This window comes from Pelophylax lessonae (genome assembly GCF_965119305.1).
Source record: "Pelophylax lessonae genome assembly, chromosome: 4".
Classification (NCBI taxonomy): Eukaryota; Metazoa; Chordata; class Amphibia; order Anura; family Ranidae; genus Pelophylax; species Pelophylax lessonae.
The window spans coordinates 214,610,557-214,638,274 of NC_138771.1; positions in this window are offsets into that span (position 1 = coordinate 214,610,557).

A 27,718-nucleotide genomic window follows, 5' to 3' on the forward strand; every position below is an offset into this window, starting at 1 on the left:
TTTCTATGTAGTCTATGTCCCTGTTGAGATTTTTCTGAATTATTTTAGAGGCTATGTCCCCAAAGATATATCCGTCACCTAGAAAGATGTTAAGGGACAACTTCCCAATGGGGACACAGGCACTTATAAAAGTCTGTTTGTGTCCCCATTGAAGGAAAATTTCCTAGCTCCCTATTCTGTATGACACCCATCAAACAGACAGGAGTGGGGAACAATCATCCAATTGGGGGTACAGAATGCTATAAAAAGTTGGCATTGGTTCTGACCCTTCCACACTCTTGTCAAATCTAATATTCAGCCCCTGGAGGCAATTATCACCTCCCAAAGGCACATTACTCCAATAACCTGGCAACTTTCTACTGCCATATGTTTCTATGCTAACAAGGCACTCTTACTAGAAGTATGCCTCATGATTAATATAATTAAGGGTTCTTTCACATGGGCTTTCCGCCCGGCGGACTCCATTTTGCTCAGCGGGGATTGATCAGCCGATCCCCACTGAGCAGGCGGATGACAGATCCATCTCTGCTTAATTTGCAGAGACAGACCTGTCAGAGCCCCGCTCTCCTCTATGGGAGATTTGATGAAAATGGACCGCCTGTCCGTTTTCATCCGATCCTATCCGATTTTCCAGACGGATGGATTTCACAGACAGGATTGGATTGGATAGCAGCAGGTGTCAGCAGAGATGCCGCCGCTGACACCTGCTGTCCCAAAGAGGTGCATGGAGCATCCTATCAGGTCTGCCTGAAAAAACTGACAGGTGGACCTGATCAGAAAGCCCATATAAAAAGGGGCCTAAGTGCCGGTTCACACTTCCGCGTGTGCGGCGATCGCATGTAATTTGGAGCGCACTGCTCCTTCATTACATGCAATCGGATGTGCAGTGCGAATTCAGCCATACACTTTGTATGGCTAAATTCGCATTGCACCCGCACAAAAGTCGCACGAGGCATTTTTTCAGCCGCATCAGGATCGGATCACACAGTGGTTCACACTTGTGCGATCCGATCCTGTGCGAACTGTCAGATCGCACTGCGATATGTGATCAAACTGGGGGGTGTCGTTAACATTTCATTGACACCCCCAGCGTATCGCATATGGTAGTGTGAACTGCCAGATGTGCGTTTGCGATGCGGGAACAGGCTGCAAATTCGCAGCCTTCCCGCATCGCACAAGTGTGAACCGGGACTAAAACTCTTGTAAGTTACTTGGTCCTCAGGAGACAAATTGGAGAATAATATCATTGACCCCCCCCCCCCCCCACCTAGGTTAATCTGACTTAGGACCCATTTATACTATTACATTAAATTACCAAATGCACAAGGCGCAATATTGTTACGACTTTGTTACTGGGTGGTTCTCTTTCTTATGAAAGTGGTCCCAGGGGCGCACTGGCCGCAGGATCACGTTTATGGGCAGCGGGAGAGGTGCCCCCTCCCGCCGCTTCCTGGTCGTTTTCCCTGCTTACCGGAGCTGGTCCACTTCCCTTCTACGCCGGAAGTTGAGTGAGGCAAGCTGGCCCCCCACTCGACTTTATGGCCTTGGAGGTTCCTCCAAACGGCCTTAAGTGCCGTCTCACATTTGTGCGATGCGGGAACGCTGCGTATATGCAGCGTGTTCCCTCATCGCATCCGCACCTCTGGCAGTTCACACTGCCATATGCGATACGCAGGGGGTGTCAAAAGTTAACGACACCCCCAGGTTCGATCGCATATCGCAGTGCGATCTGGAAGTTCGCACAGAATCGGATCGCACTAGTGTGAACCACTATGCAATCCGATTCTCCTGCGGATAAAAAAAAAGCCTCATGTGCGAGTTTAGTGCGGATGCGGTGCGAATTCAGCCATACAAAGTGTATGGCTGAAATTTGCACCGCATATGAGATCGCATGTAATTTAGGAGCAGTGCGCTCCGAATTACATGCGATCTCCGCGATCGCACTAATGTGAACCGGGGCTAAAGGGCCCATTTTTTTCCATGATGAAAAAAAATGGATTTTTGTAAGATCTTACCGTAAAATCCTTTTCTCTTAGCTCATTGACAGACGTAGTCCTCTTTGATTCATATCAATTGGGTTATGCTGCCCTCTACAGGAGTAGGACTAGGCAGAAGGAAAACGTTCTGGCTCCACCTTAGGGGCAGTCCCAGAGGGTATATCCCCTCTCTCTCTGCTACAGGATGTCAGTTATGTCACAAAGCAGTGTCAGAGAATTTAACCCAACCCAACTCAACAGTAGAGGGGCGGGTACTACGTCTGTCAATGAGCTAAGAGAAAAGGATTTTACGGTAAGATCTTACAAAAATCCATTTTTCTCTGTCGCTCATTGACAGACGTAGTCTTTGATTCATATCAATTGGGACTTCCCAAAGCAGTGCCACAAATGAGGGGTGGGATTGACGAAAATCAAAATCCAATCTAGAAGGCTCAATCGGTGCCAACTAGAAGTTCAAAGGCTCATCAGACTAAAGGGATGAGACTCAAATAAAAATCCAACTGAAAAAAAAAACCCTCGAGGTAGACCGCCGGTCTCCTCAAATTGCGGCCTGCAAAACCTTGCGGCCAAAAGAGGCATCTGACGATGCCATCACATCAACTTTATAGAACTTTGCAAAGGTATGCCTTGCAAACCTGAAGGACTGACGCCTGATGGCGAAAGGCCCATGACGCACTAAGCGCCCGAGTGGAGTGCGCTTTAACAGGGAACGGGGGCTCCCGACCCTTAATAGAATAAGCCTGTACCACCGTCTGTCTGATCCATTTGGAAATAGCCGCGGCAGATGCAGGCAACCCCTTTTTGGGGCCATCCGGGATCACAAAAAGTGAATCCGTCTTGCGAAACGAGTCCGTCGTTTTCAAGTATACCCTGATCGCCCGCACCACATCCAAGGAGTGTAAAGCAAACTCCCAATGATGGCTGGGCTTAGGACACAGGGAAGGTAATACAATATCCTCATTCAGATGAAATTCTGAAACCACTTTTGGTAGGAAGGATGGATTCGGACGTAGAACCACCTTATCTCTATGAACCACCAAATATGGGGAACGACAAGATAATGCAGCCAGTTCTGACACCCTGCGTGCAGAAGTAATGGCCACCAAGAAGGCCACCTTCCGGGACAACGTAGGTAGAGGAATCTCCCTAATATCTTCAAAAGGGAGGTTTCTGAAGAACCGACAATACTAAATTAAGATCCCAGGGTGGTAACGGCGCGCGCACTGGCGGAGCCAGATGTCGCACCCCCTGGATGAAATTCAGCACCAAGGAATGAGTAGCCAAAGGCTTCTGAAAGAAGATAGCTAATGCTGAGACCTGACCCTTGATAGTGCTCAAGGCCAGTTTCTGCTCAACCCCTTGTTGCAGAAAAGCTAATATTCGACTAACCGAATAAGATCGTGGGTGGATCCCCAGGGGTTCACACCATGCAATGTAGGACTTCCATGTGCGATGATAAATCTTTCTGGAAGTCGCTTTCCTAGCTTTAATTAGAGTAGGAATAACTGAAGTTGACAACCCTTTGTCCTTCAGCACCTGGGTCTCAATAACCAGGCCGTTAAAGCCAGCGATTGTAAAGCAGGATGGAAGATTGGTCCCTGAGACAGCAGATCTTCCCTGAGAGGAAGTCGCCATGGGACGTCCGCTACTAGTCTGACCAAGTCGGCGTACCAGGCTCGACGAGGCCAGTCCGGAGCTACCAGAATAACTGGGATTCCTTCCACCTCTATCCTGCGAAGAAGCTTCGGCAGTAACTTGAGAGGAGGGAAGGCATATAGTAGCTGATACTGCCCCCACGGGGCGACCAGCGCGTCTGCGGCTTCTGCTAGAGGATCGTGGGAGCGAGCCACAAACCTCCGCACCTTCCTGTTGAGTCGAGATTCCAACAGATCCACATCCGGGGTGCCCCAACGAAGGCACAATAGGTGAAACACTTCTGGCTGGAGGGACCATTCCCCCTGATCCAGAGTCTGACGGCTGAGATAATCTGCCTGCCAATTCTCCACTCCCGGAATAAACACAGCGGAGAGAGCTGGAACACACCGTTCCGCCCAACGAAGAATGTGGGCCACTTCCCTGGTCGCCAGGACACTCTTGGTGCCCCCTTGGTGATTGACATAAGCCACAGCTGTGGCGTTGTCCGACTGGATCCGAACCGGGCTGCCTTGGAGCTGCTCGGTCCAGTGTATCAGACAAAGTCTGATCGCCCTCAGTTCCAATACATTTATCGGTAACCTGGACTCTTCCAGGGACCAGAGCCCCTGGACAGTTAATCGACCGAGAATTCCTCCCCAACCGGAAAGGCTCGCATCTGTGGTCACAATCGTCCAGTATATTGGCAGAAATGACTTCCCCTGGCTGAGCGCCGGAGATCGAAGCCACCAGACCAGGGACTCCCTGGTCCACTCGCTCAATCGGATCCGATTGTCCAGAGATTCTGGATTCCGATTCCATTTGAGAAGAATCTCTCCTTGAAGGATTCGGGTATGGAACTCGGCAAATGGTACTGCTTCGAAAGAGGCCACCATTAACCCCAGGACTCTCATGCAAGTCCGAAGAGAAGGCCAGTTGTCGGATAGCAACAACTGAATTGCTGATTGAATTTTCCGGAGTTTCCCCGCAGGAAGAAACACTTTTGCCCTGGATGTGTCTAGAATTAGACCCAGATATTGGAGCCTCCTGGTGGGAACCAGAGATGACTTCTGCAGGTTCACTAGCCACCCGAACTCTTGCAAAGAGATCATGGTGATCTCTAGGTCTTGTAACAAGGTCTGTGGAGACTCCGCACGGAGTAGAAGATCATCTAGGTAACCTAGAATCGATATGCCTCGTTGACGTAACAGCGCCAACATTGGGGCCAACACCTTTGTGAAGACCCGAGGAGCCGATGCGAGACCGAAGGGTAACGCCGCAAACTGATAATGATTCTCTTCTACGGAAAAACGCAGGAAACGTTGATGTCCTGCGTAAATGGGAATGTGAAGATAGGCATCTTTGATGTCTATGGACGCCAAAAAATCCCCCTGATGCAGGGAGGCTGTCACTGTGCGAATGGACTCCATCCTGAATTTTTGTGTCTTGACAAAAAAATTGAGTGCTCTTAAGTCCAGAATTGGACGCACCTTGCCCTCTTTCCTGGGTATTGTAAACAGGTTTGAATAAAACCCCTGAAAACGCTCTGTCCAAGGAACGTGGACTACCACTCCTTGTTGTAGTAAATCCGTGACCGCTCCCCGCAGAGCTTCTAAGCGATCCGGAGATAGTCGGATATTGGAAGGGAAGAATCGTACTGGTGGGAGAGATCGAAACTCGATCTTGTAACCTGACCTTATGACCTCGCAAACCCACTTGTCCGGGATTCTGGAAAGCCATGGATCCGGAAACCGGCGAAGACGTCCCCCCACCCCCGCTATGGGTGGGGGCGCACCTTCAGGCTTTAGTAGTTTTATCTTCAGGTCTGGAAGGGCCGGGCTTTTGCTTGCCCGACCAGCGTCCCTTAAAACCTCCCGAAGGAGTTTTGGAGGGCTTTGCTTTTTCGCCCGTGGGGCGAAAAAACTTCTTATGGGCGGAAAAGGAAGGCCCCCGTCTCTGACGAGGTACTTGTAGTATGGTAAGCAACGGGTTAAGTTGCTGTCTGCAAAATGTTACAATTATGTATATGTCTGGGAGCTGGGTGTGGCTGAAGTTAGTTGCAGGCTGATGTGCAGTGAATAAAGAAGCAACCTGTACAGCTTGTCTGTGTTAATACACTACATTTTGGCGACGAGGATGGCTAGCTTTCTGGATTTACCGGCTATCGGACCGTTTTATGTGTCTGGAGACCACACTAGTCTCTCACAGCGCTGGGACAAGTGGAAGAAGGGATTTCAGCTCTATGTTATAGCCACAGGAGTGACTGCACCTGCTCAGAAGAGAGCCATGCTGCTGCATCTAGCTGGACCTCAAGTTCAGGACATTTTTGAAACCCTGGGAGCAACAGGGGAAGATTCAGACTATGAGACAGCCATGAATAGACTGAGTGAGTACTTTGAGCCAAAGAAAAATATTCCCTATGAAAGATATAAGTTTAGACAGGCTGTGCAAGAACTGGGAGAAACCACAGACAGTTATGTGACTAGGCTGAAATATCTGGCAAAGTCTTGTGATTTTGGGACTGTAACTGAGGAGATAATCAGAGATCAGGTCATAGAGAAATGCACATCTGTGCACCTCAGGAGGAGATTATTGAGAGAACCTAGTCTCACACTTACTAGTCTGCAGGAGATTGCAAGAGCCATTGAACTGTCTGAGCTCCAGGCTCTGCATATTGAAACCAAGAACACTGCATCTGTCAATACAGTCTCCAAACCTACCTATAATAATAGGAATATCTGGAGTAGGAAAGAGAGTTTTCCAAAGAGGACTTTACATATCACCTGCAATAAATGTGGCAGGGCGGGACACACAAGTCAGGACTGCACTGTGGTACAGAATAAAATGTGCTATGCTTGTGGAAAGACAGGTCATTTTGCAGCTGTGTGTAGAAGTACAACCAGAGATAACAAAACCAAAGGACAATCTGCACAAGTAAATGTTATAGCTGAGGATAAAGATAGTGCTCCTGACTGTGAATTTATATTCTCCCTGTGTTCTCTGCAAGCTGGGACATTAACCATTAAGATCGGAAATACAGATGTGTCAGTGTTGATTGACTCTGGAGCTACATGCAATGTTATGGACTTGGCTTCTTGGCACAGTCTTAATGGCAGAGAAAATCACCTTAAATTGTGTAACACCACTAAACAGATTTATACTTATGGCTCCAGTACACCACTGCAACTTAAAGGCAAATTTTATACCTCTGTTCAAACACATGAGACTGGTCCTCCATTGCAGACCGAATTCTATGTTGTAGATGGCACAGGTTCGCCTATGCTTGGTCGTCAAACCGCAATGGCACTAGGGGTGTTACAGATTGGCCGTGATGTAGGCAGCGCAAGAGTGAATATGGTGTCTCCTGCTATTTCTGCATTGAAAGAGGAATTTAAAGATTGCTTCTCTGGGTTTGGAAAATTAAAGGATTTTCAGTTGGGGCTTCACATTGATCCACATGTACAGCCTATTGCACAGCCAGTACGCAGACTTCCTTATAGCCTGAGATCACCTGTTGAGCACAAACTGGCAGAGCTGCTAGACCTTGACATTATTGAACCTGTGGAAGGGCCCACTCCGTGGGTATCGCCGTTAGTTGTTGTACCAAAGGGCACAGATATTCGGATTTGTGTGGACATGAGATGTGCTAACCAAGCTGTGCAGAGAGAGAGACATCCAATTCCCACTATTGAAGATGTTCTGCATGCAATGAATGGGGCAAGTGTCTTCAGTAAACTGGATTTGAAATGGGGTTATCATCAGATTGAATTGACCCCAGCATCTAGAGTCATCACTACATTTGCAAGCCATAAAGGTCTTTTTAGATACAAGAGGTTGATGTTTGGCGTATCGTCCGCACCGGAGGCCTATCAACATGTGATTCAGCAAGTGCTACATGGTTGTGAAGGCACGCATAACATTTCTGATGATATAATTGTGTGGGGAACAAACACACAGGAGCACGACGAACGTCTCCGTGCAGTGCTAAATCGCTTGAAGGAGAAAGGGTTAACATTAAATGAGAAGAAATGCACATTTCAAATGAATAAAATGACTTTTATGGGCCATGTGCTGTCTGACAGGGGCATTGGTCCGGAGGACTGTAAAATTAAAGCTGTGTCTGATGCCAGAAATCCTGAAAACCCTGCAGAAGTACGCAGTTTTCTTGGGCTAGTGAATTACTGTGCCAAGTTTATTCCAGATATGGCGACTGTCAGTGAACCTTTGAGAGTGTTGACTCGCAAAGCAGTCCCGTGGAAGTGGGGCTTTTTGGAACAAGGTGCATTTGATGAACTTAAGAGACGGCTGACTTGCGCCACAACTTTGGCTTATTTCAATCCTACTGCACACACCCAAGTTATTGTCGATGCTAGCCCTGTGGGGTTAGGCGCCATCTTGGTTCAGAGACAATGCACAGGCGATTACAGGCCTATTCAGTATGCAAGCAGATCCCTCACTGATGTAGAGAGACGTTATTCTCAGACCGAGAAAGAAGCTTTGGCTGTTGTTTGGGGATGTGAAAGGTTTCACACCTATCTCTACGGCCTTGATTTTGAAATCATCACAGACCACAAGCCTCTGGAAGTGATATATTCGCCACGCTCAAAACCATCCGCCAGAATTGAGAGATGGGTTCTCAGATTGTTACCATATCGCTTTACAGTGCGGTACAGACCTGGACCGACTAATGCGGCAGATGCACTTTCCAGATTGCCTCAGTCTTCTGCACCTGTTCATAACCTGGCAGAAGAGTACATTCGTTTTGTGGCTACTAACGCCATGCCTCAGGCATTGACACCGCGGGAGGTTGAAGAATTGTCATCTGTGGATCCGGAAATTGCTCGGTTGAGAAAATGTGTAAGACAAGGGGTTTGGGTGGATTGTGACCCAAGCTATCTCAGAATCAAACAAGAGCTGAGTATTGCAGGACAACTAGTTCTACGTGGCAATCGTATTGTGATGCCTAAAGATTTACGGAAACGTACATTACATTTAGCCCATGAGGGCCATCAAGGCATTGTACGCACCAAACAAAGATTACGTGAGAAAGTCTGGTGGCCAGAAATTGACAAGGATGTGGAACGTTTGGTTTCTTCATGTCGAGCATGTCAGTTGGTGGGCAGCAAACCTAAACCAGAACCAGTAACTCACACTGTTCTACCTGAGGGACCATGGGAAGATTTAGCCATTGATCTGTGCGACATTCCATCTGGACACCATCTTTTAGTTGTTGTGGACTATTATTCAAGGTGGCAAGAGGTGGTAGTTCTCACTAAAGCTACATCATCAACTGTAATTGAGGGGTTGCAGAGCATTTTTGCATCTCATGGGTTGCCTAAACGGATTGTGAGTGATAATGGTGCCCAATTTACTTCTCAGGAATTTCAGGATTATCTGAAATCAAATGCTATTGAACATCATCGTACAACTCCATACTGGCCACAGGCTAACGGGAAAGTGGAACGCCAGAATCGAACCTTGCTGAAAGCTTTGCGGATTGCTCATTTAGAGAGAAGAGACTGGAAAAAGGAACTGTGGCGTTTTCTTTTGGCTTATCGCACAACTCCGCATACTGTCACTGGCGTTAGTCCTGCGGAACTTCTTTGTGGTCGCAAATTCAGGACAAAATTGCCAGACATTGGGGGTCCTCCTACAAGTCAGAAACCTTTTCGGCATATTGATGAGGAAAGGAAGATCAGGGCTGAACAGTATGCAAACCACCGCCGCCATTGTCAACCTAGTGGCCTTCGACAGGGTGATAAGGTGTTGCTTCAAAGTGATCGGTTTAACAAACTGGCTCCGTCCTTTGAACCTGAGCCTTATGTTGTAAAGGAGAAAAGAGGTACTCAAGTGGTTTTAGAGGATTTAGATGGACACACAAAAGTGCGTAATTCCTCATTTGTGAAGAAATTTATTGAGTCAGAAGGTCAAGTATCGGAAGATGGCGAACAGGCAAAGGGTAGTGATGATACTGCCAGTGATCCAGACTTCAATCCACAACCATCCACATCGGAATGGCCAAGAGAAAAACGAGCAACAAATCCACCTGCCTACCTTAAGGACTATGTGTATAGTCAGGAGTTTATAGGTTAAATTTTTAGTTGTTCATCCATGCATTTTGTTAATCTTATTAATACGTTGTGCATGTTATGTTTTATTCAAAGAGAGGAGGGAATGTAGTATGGTAAGCAACGGGTTAAGTTGCTGTCTGCAAAATGTTACAATTATGTATATGTCTGGGAGCTGGGTGTGGCTGAAGTTAGTTGCATGCTGATGTGCAGTGAATAAAGAAGCAACCTGTACAGCTTGTCTGTGTTAATACACTACAGTCCTTTACCCTTAGTACTTTGTGGCAAGAAAGTGCTCTTGCCTCCAGTGAGATCCTTGATAATCTCATCTAAGTTGGCCCCAAATTGGCGCTCACCCTGAAAAGGGAGATTAGCCAAAGCCTTCTTGGAACCTTGGTCTGCCGACCAACATTTTAGCCACAGTGTACGCCTGAGAACCACTGCTGAGACTGATGCTCGCCCCAATAATGGAGTGGCGTCTAGTGCAGCGTCGCAGATAAACTGTAACCCTTGTATCATCTGTTCCAACAGATCTGATACTGCCTGAGGGATATCACTCCCTTCTAAATCCCGGCGTAACCACTTGGTCCATTCTGTTACAGTTTGGGAAACCAGACCAATAGCAATTACTGGTCTGAAAGCTGACCCAATCAGGGAAAAGATGGCGCGAGACACGGCTTCCACCTTACGATCCACTGGATCCTTAAAGGACGGAGCATCCTCCAATGGGATAACTGTAGATTTATTCAATCTGGAGATAGGAGAATCTACCATAGATGGTACTGTCCACCTCTTGAGGAGGGATTCCTCGAACGGATAACGCCTATTAATGCGTTTGGAAATAGTAGGGGCTCGTTTTGGATGACCCCATTCTTCCTTAATTACATTACCGAAACACTTGGGTAAGGGAAATACTTTCGCCATTTTGGCGCGTTTATTAGTACCAAATGGAATCTCAGTATCAGTTACTTCTGATGGTGTAACCTGTAGTCCTAAGGTTTCCCGAACGGCTACAATTAATGCGTTTACCAACGCTTCCTATCGGGCTATGGTAGATGCTGAGACATCCTCCTCACTGTCTGAAGAGACAGTACCCGAGACACAAACCCCAGATGAGGTACCTGCAACTGCAGGGATAGGCTCAGACTCTGAATCTGAAGTTTCAGATGAAATGGGGGTAGGCGGGGGTCGCTTCCTTGCGCCCTGTCCCTGACAAGCCACTTCCACCCGGGAAAAAAAGGTTTCCAATACTGCTGACAATGACTCAATAGTCAGTGGGGAACTGGAGGGTCCTGCAGCCACCTCGAAGGGATCAGGTGGCGATACATGTGTGGCAGGGTCCATGTTAACTCAGGACACTTTGCCAGTGAAAAATTTAAAAAAATAAAAAATACCTTTTTTTTTATTTTTTTTTTATATGTAATCCACCAGCGCAATAGCGCCCCTCAGCGTACCTGCTTTGGACCCCCACAGAGAGAGAGAGAGAGAGACCCCAAGGGCTCACCACCTGATGTAGAGAAGTTTCCTTATCAAACTGCTGTCAGCGTTGTCCTATGCAGACTGGGAAGTCCTGTACTAGGTTTCCCGGGTAAAAGGAAGTGGCTCCGCCCCCTGTGCACGCCTTCCGGCGTTCCCAGCTGCTCCTCGAGGTCGGCTGGGCACATCAAACATGGCCGCCCCCATGAAGAAGACAAAAGACTTCGAGAAAATGGCGGCCTGCGTGGCCTGCGGGCGGCCTGTGTAGGCAATGCAGACATGCGGTCTACAACAAAATGGCGGCGGACTGCCGATCTAGCGTGGCTCCTTCAGTGCAGCGGCCTGTGACCGGCTCTGGAACGGCTGATGGCGGCCTGTCGGCCTGCGGGAGCATGGCGATATCTACAGTCTAAGGTAGGCTATACCTCCTTTGCTCTGGATGCTTATATGTTACTATGGTAAACCAAACCAGGCTTTCTTGGATCAATCTGCTAGAGAAACCAAGGCTGCTGAAGTGTCAGCTTCCAAACCCAGGTTGTTAGAGTGTTAGCTCCCAAACCAAGGCTGCTTTTAAAGTGTTAGCTCCCAAACCAAGCCTGCTGGAGTGTCAGCTCCTAAATTAAGGTTGCTAGAGTCTCAGCTCCTAAACCAAGGTTTGCTTAGAGTGTTTTAGTTCCCAAACCAAGCCTGCTGGAGTATCAGCTCCCAAACCAGATCACACTATCCAGGGGATAGGTGAATTTGTCATAGGCTAGAGGGGGAACCTTAATGTCAGAAAGGATCCGACCATACACAGAGGGGCCCATATCCCAAAAAACCCCACAGGGGGGAAGGGGGAATATTCACTCACCATACCGGAACTGACGGGCACCCTCTCTTCACAGTACCCTCTCCACCGAGATGGGGGGCTGTCGACCAATACGGACGCCGTGACTCTGCTGGTTCCTGGCGTCCAAGCGAGATGTTCAACTCGCAGGGTCAGTCCCCGTCCAATGGGACTATGTCGCGGCCGACCCAGCGCGGAGCTATGGTCTGCACGCGCTCGTAGGCTGAGCCGGGGTGACCACTGGATCTCAACATCCAGCCCGTCGCCCGGTCCCGCATACTTACTTGAATGTGTCGCGGCCGACCCAGCGCGGAGCTATGGCCTGCGCGCGCTCATAGTAGGGCTGGGCGATATGGCTGAAAACTGTATCACGATATCAGTGTTTCATATCGGTCGATATCGATATATATTGATATTTTTTATTACCCATTTAAAATAAGGACCCTAGGGTGAGAATGCAGGGCGGCGGGCATGGTGCAGGAGAATGCAGGGTACTGGCATGGTGCAGGAGAATGCAGGGTGACTGGCATGGTGCAGGAGAATGCAGGGTGACTGGCATGGTGCAGGAGAATGCAGGGTGACTGGCATGGTGCAGGAGAATGCAGGGTGGCTGGCATGGTGCAGGAGAATGCAGGGTGACTGGCATGGTGCAGGAGAATGCAGGGTGACTGGCATGGTGCAGGAGAATGCAGGGTGGCGGGCATGGTGCAGGAGAATGCAGGGTGACTGGCATGGTGCAGGAGAATGCAGGGTGACTGGCATGGTGCAGGAGAATGCAGGGTAACTGGCATGGTGCAGGAGAATGCAGGGTGGCAGGCATGGTGCAGGAGAATGCAGGGTGACTGGCATGGTGCAGGAGAATGCAGGGTGACTGGCATGGTGCAGGAGAATGCAGGGTGGCGGGCATGGTGCAGGAGAATGCAGGGTGACTGGCATGGTGCAGGAGAATGCAGGGTGACTGGCATGGTGCAGGAGAATGCAGGGTGACTGGCATGGTGCAGGAGAATGCAGGGTGGCGGGCATGGTGCAGGAGAATGCAGGGTGACTGGCATGGTGCAGGAGAATGCAGGGTGACTGGCATGGTGCAGGAGAATGCAGGGTGACTGGCATGGTACAAGAGGATCCGGGGTTGTGGGCATACTACAGGAGATGCAGTGCTGTAGGCATGGTACAGGTAGACCATGCCCGCAGCACTGCATCCCTTGTAGTATGCCCGCAGCCCTGCATAACGGCAGGTAGTGAAGCTGTTTCACTTACCTGTTCCAGAGGCGCCTTCGTTTTAAAAATGGCGCTGCCCGGCGCCGATACGTCATCGCGCACGCGCCGTCACCGCTCGTGTAATTTCGGCTATTCCCGGCCTCTCCCGAGCGGCGGCGGCGCGTGCGCAATGACGTGTTGGCGCCGGGCGGCGCCATTTTTAAAAGTTTAAACCCGTCGGAGCGGACTTTGATTTATCGTGCAAGTTTCCTTATTGCTATCGAGGACGGGACTATCGCGATACCTATCGGTATCGTTTTATCGCCCAGCCCTAGCTCATAGGCCGGCTGGGGTGACCACTGGATCTCAACATCCAGCCCGTCGCCCAGATCCGGCGTGATTTGCTTGAAGATCTCACAGGAAAACTGGAGAAAACAACTACCTAAAAAAAGAAAAAAGTTTTTTCTAAAAAAAATCTTGCCAGGACCAAAAGATCCCAGCAAGGAGCTTAGGTCCTTACTCCTGACTAGACAGAAAAAAACTGACATCCTGTAGCAGAGAGAGAGGGTATATACCCTCTGGGACTGCCCCTAAGGTGGAGCCAGAACGTTTTCCTTCTGCCTAGTCCTACTCCTGTAGAGGGCAGCATAACCCAATTGATATGAATCAAAGAGGACTACGTCTGTCAATGAGCGACAGAGAAAATATGACTTTTTTTTTTTTGCTTTTTAGTGTAGATGTGAGATCTTTTTGACCCCAGATCTCAAATTAAAGAGGACCTGTCCTGCTTATTTCTATTACAAGGGATGTTTACATTTTACAACATTTTTGAAAAGGGACAGTGTAAAAATTTAAAACAAAAAGGTAAAATAAATAAGATAAAAAAAAAGTTGAAAGTACCTTGTCCCTCCGAGTTTTCGCGCAGAAGCGAACGCATACGCGAGTCGCGCCACATATGTAAACGGTGTTCAAACCACACATGTGAGGTATCGCCGTGCTTGGTAGAGCGAGAGCAATAATTCTAGCCCTAGACTTTCTAGGGACCTCTAAACTGGTAACCTGTAGAAATTTTTAAAGCGTCGCCTATGGAGATTTTTAAGGACCAATGTTTGTCGCCATTCCACGAGCATGCGCAATTTTGAAGAATGACATGTTGGGTATCTATTTACTCGGAGTAACATTATCTTTCACATTATAAAAAAGAATTGGGCTAACTTTACTGTTTTTTTTTTTTTTTTAAATGCAGTGAAATTTTTTTTTTTTTTTTAAATAGTGTTTGAAAGACCACTGCGCAAATACCACAAAAAATATTGCAACGACCACCATTTTATTTTCCAGAGTCTTTGCTAAGAAATATTATATATATATATATATATATATATATATATATATATATATATATATATATTTAGGGGTTCTAAGTCATTTTCTAGCAAAAAATACTGATTTTAACTTGTAAACAACAAGTGTCAGAAATAGTTCTTAAGTGGTTAATATAGAATTGGAAGCATTTTGTTATATGAGTTTGATAAGTGTCCGAAAAAAAAAAAAAAAGCTGTTGATCTTGTCAGAAATGCAGAGCAGTCCTGAATCCTCTCCATGTTTCCTGGGTTATCTCAAAAATCTCTTTGGTCCTCGCAGTTTTTATATTGGACTACACAACGATAAGCATTTATGTTGTAGATATTAAAGAGTAGGAGGGATTAATAGTTTAGCACAAGACATATCCAACTGGGCAGAGATGACACCATTTAGATCACAAAATTGCAATGTGTTGTCACCTTATAACAGGACTTAGGATCTGAGTGCAATTCTAACAGATCAACAGGTATTTTCTGTACAAGCAGAGTCTTTTAAATGATAAAACATGGGAAAAAGTCCACACATTGCAGATATGTACTGCATCTATTTCCTCCTGTTCTGAACTGTATTGTAACTGTATTGTCTTCCCTCAAATTGTAAAGCGCTGCGCAAACTGTTGGCGCTATATAAATCCTGTATAATAATAATAATAATATATGATATACACCAGTGATCTTCAAACTGTGGTCCAGGGACCGGATGTGGCCCTTTGCCTGGTTTTATCTGGCCTTTGGGGCACTAATTTATTAATTGACACCAACAATGGGGCAACATTCCTCCCAATGACACCAACAAAGGGCCTTAATTCCTACCAATGACACCAACAATGGGGCACAATTACAGTAATGATGGGGCAAAATTCTTCCCAATGACATCAACGATTGGGCAATATTCCTCCTAATGACACCAATGATAGGGCACAATTCCTAGCAATGACACCAATGATGGGGCCCAATGACAGCAATGATGGGACACAATTCCTACCAATGACACCAATGATGGGGCCCAATGACAGCAATGATGGGACACAATTCCTACCAATGACACCAATGATGGGGCCTAATGACAGCAATGATGGGACACAATTCCCACCAATGACACCAATGATGGGGCATTGTGTACTCCAAATGATGCTGGGACATTTTCTACTCCCGATGGCCACAGTCCGGCTCCCCTAAACTCTGAAGGACAGTAACCCGGCCCTTTAATTAGAAAGTTTGGAGACCCCTGATATACACTTTCTATGTAGTCTATGTCCCTGTTGAGATTTCTCTGAAAGATTTTAGAGGGTATGTCCCCAAAGATATACCCATCACCTAGAAAGAAGTTAAAGGAAAACTCCCCAATGGGGACACAGGCACCTATAAAAGTCTGTTTGTGTCCCCATTGAAGGAAAATTTCCTAGCTCCCTATTCTGTATGACACCCATCAAACAGACAGGAGTGGGGAACAATCATCCAATTGGGGGTACAGAATGCTATAAAAAGTTGGCATTGGTTCTGACCCTTCCACATTCTTTTCAAACCTAATATTAAGTCCCTGGAGGCAATTAACCAATATCCAATAACCTGGCAGCTTTCTGCTGTCATACTTCTCTCTGCTAACAAGGCACTCTTACTAGAAGTTAAAGTAACTTGGCTCTCAGCAGACAAATTGGAGAATTGTCCCATTCAACCCCTTCCTACTTACTAGTTAATCTGACTTAGAGCCCAATTACACTATTGCATTAAATGTAGACATGCGTTAGCACAACGCACAATAGCACAAGTAACAATGCAGCTCACAGCACCGCACAACCATTGTTACATTGTGTAACTTATTGGAAAAGATGAGGAAGAAGCTACTAGAAGCTACTAGAAGTCCTGTGCACAAAGTATATAACTACCCAGATATATCTCTGTCACATTTACTCAGAACATTTATATAAAGCATTCTAGAACGTTCTCTATATAAAAATATCATACAGCTCTGAAAAACAAGTGTTATAGGAAATCTTTCATGAATAAAACATGGAGGTTACCACTGCGGGCATCTTTCTGAAAATGCTGATTGGCCGCTCTTCGGTTTGTCTAACTCCTCCCATTAATCTGATCTGTAGAGATCCACCAACCCTGCTGACTCCCAACTGTGCACACAACCTTGCTATCATGGCAACATCCCAGGAAATCACTTTTTTTTTTCTTTCTCACTTTATCAAAATGTCAGAAAATAACATTTCATGATAACTCTATGTACTGTGATGAAATCAGGTGAGCTGCGATATGTTACAGAAAATACAAAATATTTGTGTTTTTACACAACGCATTGTGTCATGGCAGAATTGTCATGTGACCAGGGCCCTGGGGTTGAGGTGCATCTGTGCAATTCCACATAGTCCAACTGAAGTGGTGTGAATGAGCCATTACAGTCCTGTCTGCATAAACAACAGGCTGTGCTGAGTTGTTTACAGTTCTGCAGCTGCTGTTGCCATGACCACCCAGCAGCTGTGATGTCATCATCCTCCCTGCAGCATTATAAAAGCAGCTCTGAGAGGCAGTTGGTGTCAGTTGAGGCTAAGAGAGTGAGGAGAGAGCATCAACATGTCTAAGCTAGTGCTATTATTGATTCTTGCAATTTTTCCTTTAGTCACAGGATTTCCTGTGCGCTCAGCGCCAAGTAAGAGACATTTATATTGCTTTTTTTTATTATAGAAGGTAGTAAATGAACAGAAAAGAATAGGGCTAAATATACAAAGCTTTACCACAAAAATAAGGAGCTTTATTTTAGTAATGTGACCAGAATTTCAGGTCTCACTGGACTCAACTGAAAATAAAATAAATGTCACATTTGGAAAAAAAGATAACACTGGGCTAGAGTGTATCTCCCCGCGCCTAGGAAAATGGTGCTCAAACAAATTAAATAAATTAAATATATTAAATAAAATACAATATAATATATGGCAGCTGCTGTAAAGTGAAGGTGAGTGTCAAAGAAATAGCCTAGGCTATATACAGCGCTTGCCCCTAACTAATTATAATATGATTATTGAATAAGTTAATTTATAATAATAAATATAAAATGAATATGCTTGACTAAAATGAATAAATATTGTGACAATGATTAAGTGCAATAATTACGTGAGGTTCAAAAAATATATCTGTGCACAATAGTTAATAAATGAAAGAAATGAGAGAAAAGTCCATTTAGCACTAAGACCTATAGCGCTTGGAGGCCTTCCAGGCCAGTAATGGGGGTCCCCTTTTTTTATCCTCCTGTTGGGGTGCACGTCAGGTCCCTTCTCACCTGGTTTCACTCCTCAGGATGTGGGGTCAGATTATGCAAAGAAAATAATAGGCTCCAAATAGTGTATTACGTTTTTTTAAAAGGTTTATTTTCCAAATGGGGTGTACAATAGGAGCAAAGGATGGCTCCGGGATTCAAGGCAAACGCTTCGTAGCAGAGTGGCGAGCGGAGTGTTCCGGCTTGCGTTCCACAGTACGTTGCATGCCGCCGTGCGTTCCAAGTTAGTGCTATACGGCACACAAGACCCACTATTTCCGGTAAGTGATTTAATTCTACCACATGCCACTGGAAAAAGGAACCCAGGCCACGAAAGTCACGAACTTTGAATACTGAGCACGAAGCACTTTGCACTTGATTACACTTCGAAAAGACTATTATTTTATTATTTATTATTTGACCTTGCTGGACTTTTCTCTCATTTATTTACTATTGTGCACAGATATATTTTTTGAACCTCACTTAATTATTGCACTAAGCCCCGGTTCACATTTGTGCGGCTGCGGAGATCGCATGTAATTCGGAGCGCACTGCTCCTTCATTACATGCGATCTCCTGTGCGGATGCAAATTCAGCCATACACTTTGTATGGCTGAAATTCGCACTGCACCCGCACCAAAGACGCACAGGAGGCATTTGTTCAGCCGCATCAGGATCGGATCGCACAGTGGTTCACACTTGTGCGATCAGATCCTGTGCGAAATGTCAGATCGCACTGCGATATGCGATCAAACTGGGGGTGTCGTTAACATTTAACCACTTAAGCCCCGGAAGATTTTACCCCCTTCCTGACCAGGGCCTATTTTGCGATTCGGCACTGCGTGACTTTAACGAACAATTGCGCGGTCGTGCAACGCTGTACCTAAACGAATTTGACGTCCTTTTTTTCCCACAAACAGAGCTTTCTTTTGGTGGTATTTGATCACCTGTGCGATTTTTACTTTTTGCGCTATAAACAAAAAAACAGCGTCAATTTTGCATAACAATATTTTTCACATTTTTTTATATGAAATTCCCCCCAAAAGAAAGTAAAAATCTAAATTTTTTTAACATTTTAGGCCAATTTTTTTTTTTACCATATGTTTGGTAAAAAAAATCACAATAAGCGTATTTTGATTGGTTTGCGCAAAAGTTAATGCGTTTACTAACTAAGGGAAAGATTTCTGTCATTTTTGGTGTTTTTTTTTTTAACGCGTAATGGCAGCGCTCTGCGATTTTTTTTTTTTTTTTTTGTGGGACTGCGACATTGCGGCGGACAGATCTGACCCTTGACTGACATTTTTTACACTTTTGGGGTTACCAGTGACATTTTTACAGTAATCAGTGCTATACATATACACTGTTACTGTAAAATTACACTGGCAGTGAAGGGGTTAACTTTTTTGAGAGGGAGGGGTTATATGTGTCCCTAGGGGTGTGATTCTAACTGTGATTGGCTGTGGCTTGAGGTGTAGGAACAGTGATCAACGGTCCTACATAGTAGAACCGTATGATCACCATTCCTACACAGGGGAGAATGACAGGCGGCTTGTTTACATTAGCCGCCTGCCTTTCTCCCTCTCCACCCAACGATCGCGAGTGGTCACACGCGCGGGGGGGTCCGTGACCACGCGGGAGCGCGCCTCCGGCGACGCGCGCTCGCTCCCTAGAGCCTCACAGGCTAGCGACATAGCCCTACGTCGCTTTGCCTGTGAGGGGCTGACCGCCGACGTAAATAGAGGGGCTGACCGCCGACGTAAATAGTCGTGCGGCGGTCGGCAAGTGGTTAATTGACACTCCCTGCATTTTGCATATGGCAGTGTGAACTGCCAGATGTGCGGATGCGATGCGGGAACAGGCTGCGAATTCGCAGCCTTCCCGCATCGCACAAGTGTGAACCGGCCCTTAATCATTGTCGCAATATTTATTCATTTTATTGAACCATATTCATTTTATAATTATTATTATAAATTAACTTATTCAATAATCATATTATAATTAGTTAGGGGCAAGCGCTGTATATAGCCTAGGCTATTTCTTTGGCAAATGTCACATTTCTTGAAAAAACAAAAAACAAAATCCTAATGCTTGTGTGTTAGCTTTGAGAATCCAGCCCAATGTTCCTAGTTCTTAAAGGGGTCGTTCACCTTTACCAAAAAAAAAACTGCCCATGTAGGAAAAGAGCGCTTTTTCCCACACGTTTCTCTTCTGTCAATTTTTAAAGTGTATGTAAATCCGAACAATGTACTGTACTTCTTTTTTCTTCCTTTTGGTCTGTTTAACCACTTCCGGACCGCCCGCCGCAGCTATATGTCGCTACTTTGACGTTAAATACCGGGGTTATGGCAGCAGATAGCTGCCATAACCCCAGGTTTTTTTTACTGGGTGGGCGGTCCTCTTTCTCATAAAAGTGGTCCCAGGGGCGGATTCGCTGCGGGATCACGTTTGTGGGCAGTGGGAGAGATGCCCCTCCCGCTGCTTCCTGGTCTTTTTCCCCCCTTACCGGAGCTGTTGGTAGCAGGGAAAATGGTCCGGTCCTCTCCCCTTCTAGGCAGGAAGTTGAGTGAGGGCAAGCTGGCCCCCACTCAACTCTATGGCCTTGGAGGACCGGAACAACATCATACGCTGCTTCCTCCCAACAGCCTTAAAAGGTCCATTTTTTTTCATGATGAAAAATATGACACTTTATTTTTTTGCTTTTTAGTGTAGATGTGAGATCTGGGGTCTTTTTGACCCCAGATCTCACATTAAAGAGGACCTGTCCTGCTTATTTCTATTACAAGCGATGTTTACATTCCTAGTAATAGGAATAAAAGAGATGAAAAATGTTTTTTTAAAGGGACAGTGTAAAATTTAAAAATAAAAATGTAAAACAAATATGATAAAAAATAAATAATTTAAAGTGCCCTGTCCCTCCGAGCTTGCGCGCAGAAGGGAACGCATACGCAACTCGCGCCCACATATGTAAACAGTGTTTAAACCACACATGTGAGGTATCACAGCGATCGGTAGAGCAAGAGCAATAATTATAGACCTAAACTTTCTAAGGACCTCTAATCTGGTAACCTGTAGAAATGTTTAAAGTGTCGCCTATGGAGATTTTTAAGTACCAATGTTTGTCGCCATTCCACGAGCGTGCGCAATTTTGAAGCATGACATGTTGGGTATCTATTTTCTCGGCGTAACATTGTCTTTCACATTCTAGAAATAAAATGTGCTAACTTTACTCTTTTTTTTTTTTTAAATGCAGTGAAATGAATTTGTTTTTTAAAAATTGTGTTTGAAAGACCGCTGCACAAATACCATGTGACAAAAAATATTGCAACGACCACCATTTTATTCTCCAGAGTCTTTGCTAAAAATATACATATATATATATATATATATATATATATATACATATATATATATATATATATATATATACATATGTATATATATATATACATATGTGTATATATATATATATATATATATATATATATATATATATAATGTTTGGGGGTTCTAAGTCCTTTTCTAGCAAAAAATACTGATTTTAACTTGTAAACAACAAGTGTCAGAAATAGACCGGGTCCTTAAGTGGTTAATGTAGAATTGGAAGCATTTTGTTATGAGTTTGATGTGTCCAAAAAAAAATTTCCTGACGATAGCCGCTGCTCCTCCCCTGGCGAGCCTCCGAGAAAGGGGAGTGTCTATCGCCAGACAATAACGAACCACTTTGCCGCAGTAGAGCTCTAGTGAGCAGACGGCAAGTGGTTAAATTACCAAATGCATAAGGCACAATAGGGCATGTTTCATGCATTGCAGTGTTATTCATTCTGAATTGCACTACAACGCACCTGCACTAATACGTACCATTACGAAAAATAGGTCACGCCCAAATTATTTTTTATGTGCTGCAACACATGTTAACATGATATCATGCCAAAATGTAACAGTGCCCTAAAAGTTGTCATTAAGGTTGCTAAGATAATGCATTTGCAAACTTACTAACTGTTCATTTTTTTTTTTTTGCAGTCTACTATGATTATGATTCCGAAAAACTGGAAACACCACCACGTGAAGGACTGGAAACAATGCCCCATGGTGGGCTGGAAACAATGTCCCATAGAGGGCTGGAAACAATGCCCAATCGAAGGCTGGAAACAATGCCCCATCATAGAATGAAAACAATGCCCCATGGAAGGCTGGAAACAATGCCCCATGGAAGGCTGGAAACAATGCCCCATGGAAGGCTGGAAACTATGTCCCATCGTAGAATGAAGAAAATGCCCCATGGAAGGCTGGAAACAATGCCCCATGGAAGGCTGGAAACAATGCCCCATGTAAGGCTGGAAACAATGCCACATGGAAGGCTGGAAACAATGCCCCATGGAGGGCTGGAGACAATGCCCAATGGAGGGCTGGAGACAATGCCTAATGGAAGGCTGGAGACAATTTACAATAGAGGGCTGGAGACAATGCCCCATGGAGGGATGGAAACCATGCCCCATGACCGCATGGAAACTACTGGCTATGAAGGCCTAGAAACATCACATGAAGACCTGAAAACAACATCGTCTGAAAACCTGGAAACAAAAACTTATGAAGGAACGACAACAACATCGACAACAAAAAGAATGATACCAACTGCTAAAGGCCAGGCTAAAAAGGCTAAAAGGCCAACTGTGCAATCCAATTTTTTTTCCAAATTTTTATCCTTCTTCAACTGTAAGTATTTTTTACCCACTTTTTAAATCAGACATTATAGGCCTCGTGCACACCGGCTGTTTAGTCTCAATGTATGAGGCACCAGTGTTTACTTGCGGGTGAAAGGTACAGGGTGCACCTTTTAAATGCCCATCAAACACTATGAGAGGCTGACAGCTACTGTGACGGGACAAGGCCTAGGCAGTGTACTGAAGTTACTGAAGCTCTCTTTCAATGTTAAAATATTCTTTGTTCCTCTAATTTTTTTTCTTTGTTTTTACAGGGCAAAAAATCAAGTGGTGGATAATCACGGTTCTTCTGGCCATAGCTACAGTATTTTTCACAGTCGGCTGCATCTAGTAAGTTTCAAACATAATTTACTCATTACATTCACTTCTTGACAACACTTATAAGGATGAGTCTGCATCCACCCTCTCTACATTGACCACAAAGCTCATGCAGTAACAGAATAGGGAATGATCCTATTTTATCATGGAGGCTTAAAGTGTTTCCTTCCCCCGGTGCAAGCCTGCTAAAGCGGAGTGTCCATATACAGGAACAAACGTACACATTTCTTCCCGACTCCAATAGTAAAATGCACTGACCTTGGACATACATGCAGCCAGTGAAGATAAAAACCCTGATTGGCTAACTGGCCAGATGCACACTCTGCAAAAGAAGCATGTAAATACTTCCCTTCCATGCTGGCCAGGGCAATGAACTTATTTTTTATATATATTATTTACAAGAGGAATGGTCACTTGATCGCTGTTGAAAGCCGAGACTTCCAAGTGTATCGCTCTTTGTGGTTCCCCTACCATTCCCCCTATTGACCTCCATGTTACTACAGGATATAGTAATAACTTGGAGGTGGACAGAAGGAACCACTGATTGCTGAAAGGGACCAAGCAGGTCAGATTTCCAGCGGATTTCAAGGGACCATTCCTCTTCAACAGGGAGGTATTCAGTGGCGTGGGGAGATGGAAAGTAATTAGGGAGGACTTTTAGGGGGTATTGCAACTGGGCAGTTTAGAAATACATGTCAGGGTGACATTAAACAGGATTAGAATGCCAGCCATGTGACTTACACATAGAAATTTAAATGATAGCTCCCAAATTTTTATCCTGAGCATTTCCTTTTAAAGTGGAACTTTTGGGTAACAAAGCAATTTTCTTCTATGTCACAGCTCACCTTTAGTGTCCATCCAGGACAACCAAGTCCTTAAAAAAGCTTTTACAAGAGGCTCTCTCCTCTTTAGTTGGTATTGCAGCTCAGGAAAGAGCGCATATACTACCATTTAAAACTGAATTATGGCTTCCCTTGACAAGCGTGTGTTTCAGCACTTAACTGTAAGAGCATCTGCACTTAGTTTTCCTTTTGTCATACCAGTTAAGACCACCTTATGCAGCTTCCTGAGATGGGGTGACAACACTGCTGGACTGCTCATGAAATCACAGCAGTGTTTTCACCCTTACGTAATCAGTGACTGCTTGTACTACAGTGGGATGACATTTTCACTTTTTTTTTCTTGCTGTTTTGGCTATTAGCATTGTCACTTCTTATTCACAAACCTGTAGCATGTCATTCAGTACCTAGTCCTTCCCACCTCATTCTGGATTGTGTGGAGGAATGTATGGGCACTACAAATAAAGCAGGATTTGGTTCACTTAGGGAATTTGGGACATGTCTGGACTTTCATACAGAAACCTTTACTTTTAGGGACATATACAATACTTTTGAAGTGTTATAATGATAAGGTTGTATTTAAGTGATGCACATTAAGATTAATTCTTCTTTTTTTTTATTACAGCAAAGTATTATATTTAATCATCGGCTTGCCTTGCATACGAAACCGATTTGTCAAAGAACCTGATATTGAACGAGGGCCAGGTAAATATAACTAGATCAATTATTATGAATAAGAGAACACGGGGCACATATCCTTCAGGGTGTAGAAGGATATCTCAGTAACTCACCTGCATCCATACATCACTGAATAGTAGAGCTGCACAATTAATCGTATGAAAATCGCGATCTCGATTCACCCCCCCTGACGATCTGAACCTGACATATGCTCGATTCTTTGCATAGCTGCAGAGAGAACAGCTGTGGAAAAAAAAAAAAAAAAGCCTCCCGCAAACAAACGCCTATCAGCATTCTCCCAGTAACTATAAACAGAATGATTACATTGTATCTTTTCCTTCCCTCTGCCAGGGAGAAAGGAAGTTTAACCTCTTAAAGACTAGACCTTTTTCTGACACTTGCTGCTTGCAAGTTAAAATCTGTTTTTTTTTTGCTAGAAAAGTACTTAGAACCCCAAACATTTTATATATTTTTTTAGCAGAGACCCTACAGAATAAAATGGTGATTGTTGTAATATTTTATGTCACACTGTATTTGCGCAGCAGTCTTTCAAACGCAATTAATAGACTTTAATGAATAAAAAAAAAAACGTAACAGTAAAGTTATCCCAATTTTTTTTTTTGTTACACAGAGAATCGTGAGAGAATCGTGATCTTTATTCCAAGCTAAAAAATCGTGATTCTCATTTTGGCCAGAATCGTGCAGCTCTACTGAATAGAAACGTACATTATATACTGTGACCTCATTGTTGCTAGGAGGAAGAGACTGGAGTTTAATGCCGAGTACACATGAGCTGAAAATTGGCCAAAAACGGCCGTTTTGGAAGAACCGGCTGAATTTCAACCTATGTGTACTACCAAACCAGCATCTGATCAGCACTAGCAGCCAAAGGCTGAAAGCGCTGACCAGTGTGTTCGGACAGGGGGCAGCCTCCCTGTCAAAACACAATAGCACAGTGGAGAAGGTAGCTGTACTAACATCGCTTATGTTAGTACAGCGATCTGCAATTTTTTTTTTTGTTCAGCCTGCTTTTCTGTATGATACCCATCAAATAGACAGGAGTGGGGAACAATCACCCAAATGGAGGCCATTGGTTCTGACCCTTCCACACTTTTTCAAACCTAATAGTCAGTCTATGGAACCTTTTATCATCTCTCCAATGTCCAATAACCTGGACATTTTTTTTTTTGTCATACTTCTCTCTGCTAACAAGGCACTTTTACTAGAAGTATGGCAGACTCGCAGTTAACAGTACATTCTTTTGAGGAACTTGGCACTCAGGAGATAAACTGAAGATCATTCCATTCAGCCCCCTCCTACTTACTAGTTAATATGACTTAGGGCCCATTTACACTATTACATTAAATTACCAGATGCCTTAGCACAAGGCACAATAGCGCATGTTACATGTGTTGCGGTGTTATACATTCTGAACTGCACCACAACACACTTGCACTAGCACTAGCACCAGGGCTCCTGTTAGAAATCGCGGGGCCCCGTACAGACTACCTGGCAGGCCCCCCCCCCCAAGAAAATATTAAAGATATATTTAGCTAAAATTACAACAAAATCACTATTAGCAGACACAAATATAACATAACTCGCATAATTCCTGCTAAATCTAAAAAAAAACTATGTTAAAAAAAAAAAGATTAGATGAGAAAAATATACAGGCTGGTCAGTTGGAGCTCAGTGATCAGAGAGACAGAGAGAGAGAAACAAAGTTACAATTTACAAATAAACTCCTGAGCAGAGATAAGTGCTGGTAGGGGGGGGGGGGGCACACAGGCAGGGGGATTAGTGAGGGACAACTGTCTCTTTCTCAACGGATAAAAGCTGATAGCAGGGAGAGGGACAGACATAGGTGTGCGCAGCCTACTGCATTAGGGTGTGCACCCCAAAGTTTAAATACACATGCATGTGTTTGCCTACATGTATATGGCCCCGGTACATTACTCTCCCTGCTGGCAAAGTGAAATAGAAGTGTGTGGCACTTCTCTTATGGCAGAGCAGGTCCGAGGGAGATCTTTCCCATCTCCTCACTGGCAAACAGAGCGATAATGCTAATGTGCCCTAGGTAATTAGGGTGTGCCCAGGCACACCCGGCACACCCTGTGCGCACGCCTATGGGGACAGATCAGATTCAAGTGCTGGAGGAAGATTTCTGTATTTGTTGTCCATCACTTATCCCCCTCTCTGTGTGGGCCCCCCTGTGTGCTCGGGCCCCCTACAAGAGGGCTGGTGGTCCCCCCCTATCAGCGGCCCTGACTAGCACATACCATCACAAAAAGTAAGTCACACCCAAGTCATTTTTCAGGGGCTGCCTTATTAAAACACATACACAAGATAAAATATGAAAATATAAATGGGCCCTAAAAGTTGCCATTAAGATTGCTAAGATAATGCATTTACAAACCTGCGTGTTTTTTGTCTTTTTCGGCAGACCAACCCCATGAAGACGTGGGAAAAACACCCGGTGAAGGAGTGGACACAGAGCCCAGCAAGGGAGTGGACACAAAACCCAAAGAGAGAGTGGACACAACAGCCCGTGTGGGAAAGTTCACAACACCTTGTGAGAGAGTGGAAACAACACCCCGTGAGGAAGTGGAAACAACAACATCTAAGCTGGAAACACCACCACATGAAGGATTGAAAACGATGCCTCATCAAATACCAAAAACAACACCCAAAGAGGGAGTGGACACAACAGCCCTTGTGGGAGAGGTCACAACACCTTGTGAGAGAGTGGAAACAACACCCAGTGAGGAAGTGGAAACAACATCATCTAAGCTGGAAACACCACCACATGAAGGATTGAAAACGATGCCTCATCAAATACCAAAAACAACACCCAAAGAGGGAGTGGACACAACAGCCCTTGTGGGAGAGGTCACAACACCTTGTGAGAGAGTGGAAACAACACCCAGTGAGGAAGTGGAAACAACATCATCTAAGCTGGAAACACCACCACATGAAGGATTGAAAACGATGCCTCATCAAATACCAAAAACAACACCCAAAGAGGGAGTGGACACAACAGCCCTTGTGGGAGAGGTCACAACACCTTGTGAGAGAGTGGAAACAACACCCAGTGAGGAAGTGGAAACAACAACATCTAAGCTGGAAACACCACCACATGAAGGATTGAAAACGATGCCTCATCAAATACCAAAAACAACGCCCTTTCAAAGCAGGAAAAAAAGGCCCCTTCGAAGGCAAAAAACAAAAATTTATCGAAGGCTGACAACAATGCCTTATCGAAGGCTGAAACCAAGGCCCCATGGAGGGTTGCAAACAATAATCTACAACCGCATGGGAAATGCCAACTATGAAGGCCTGGAAACAA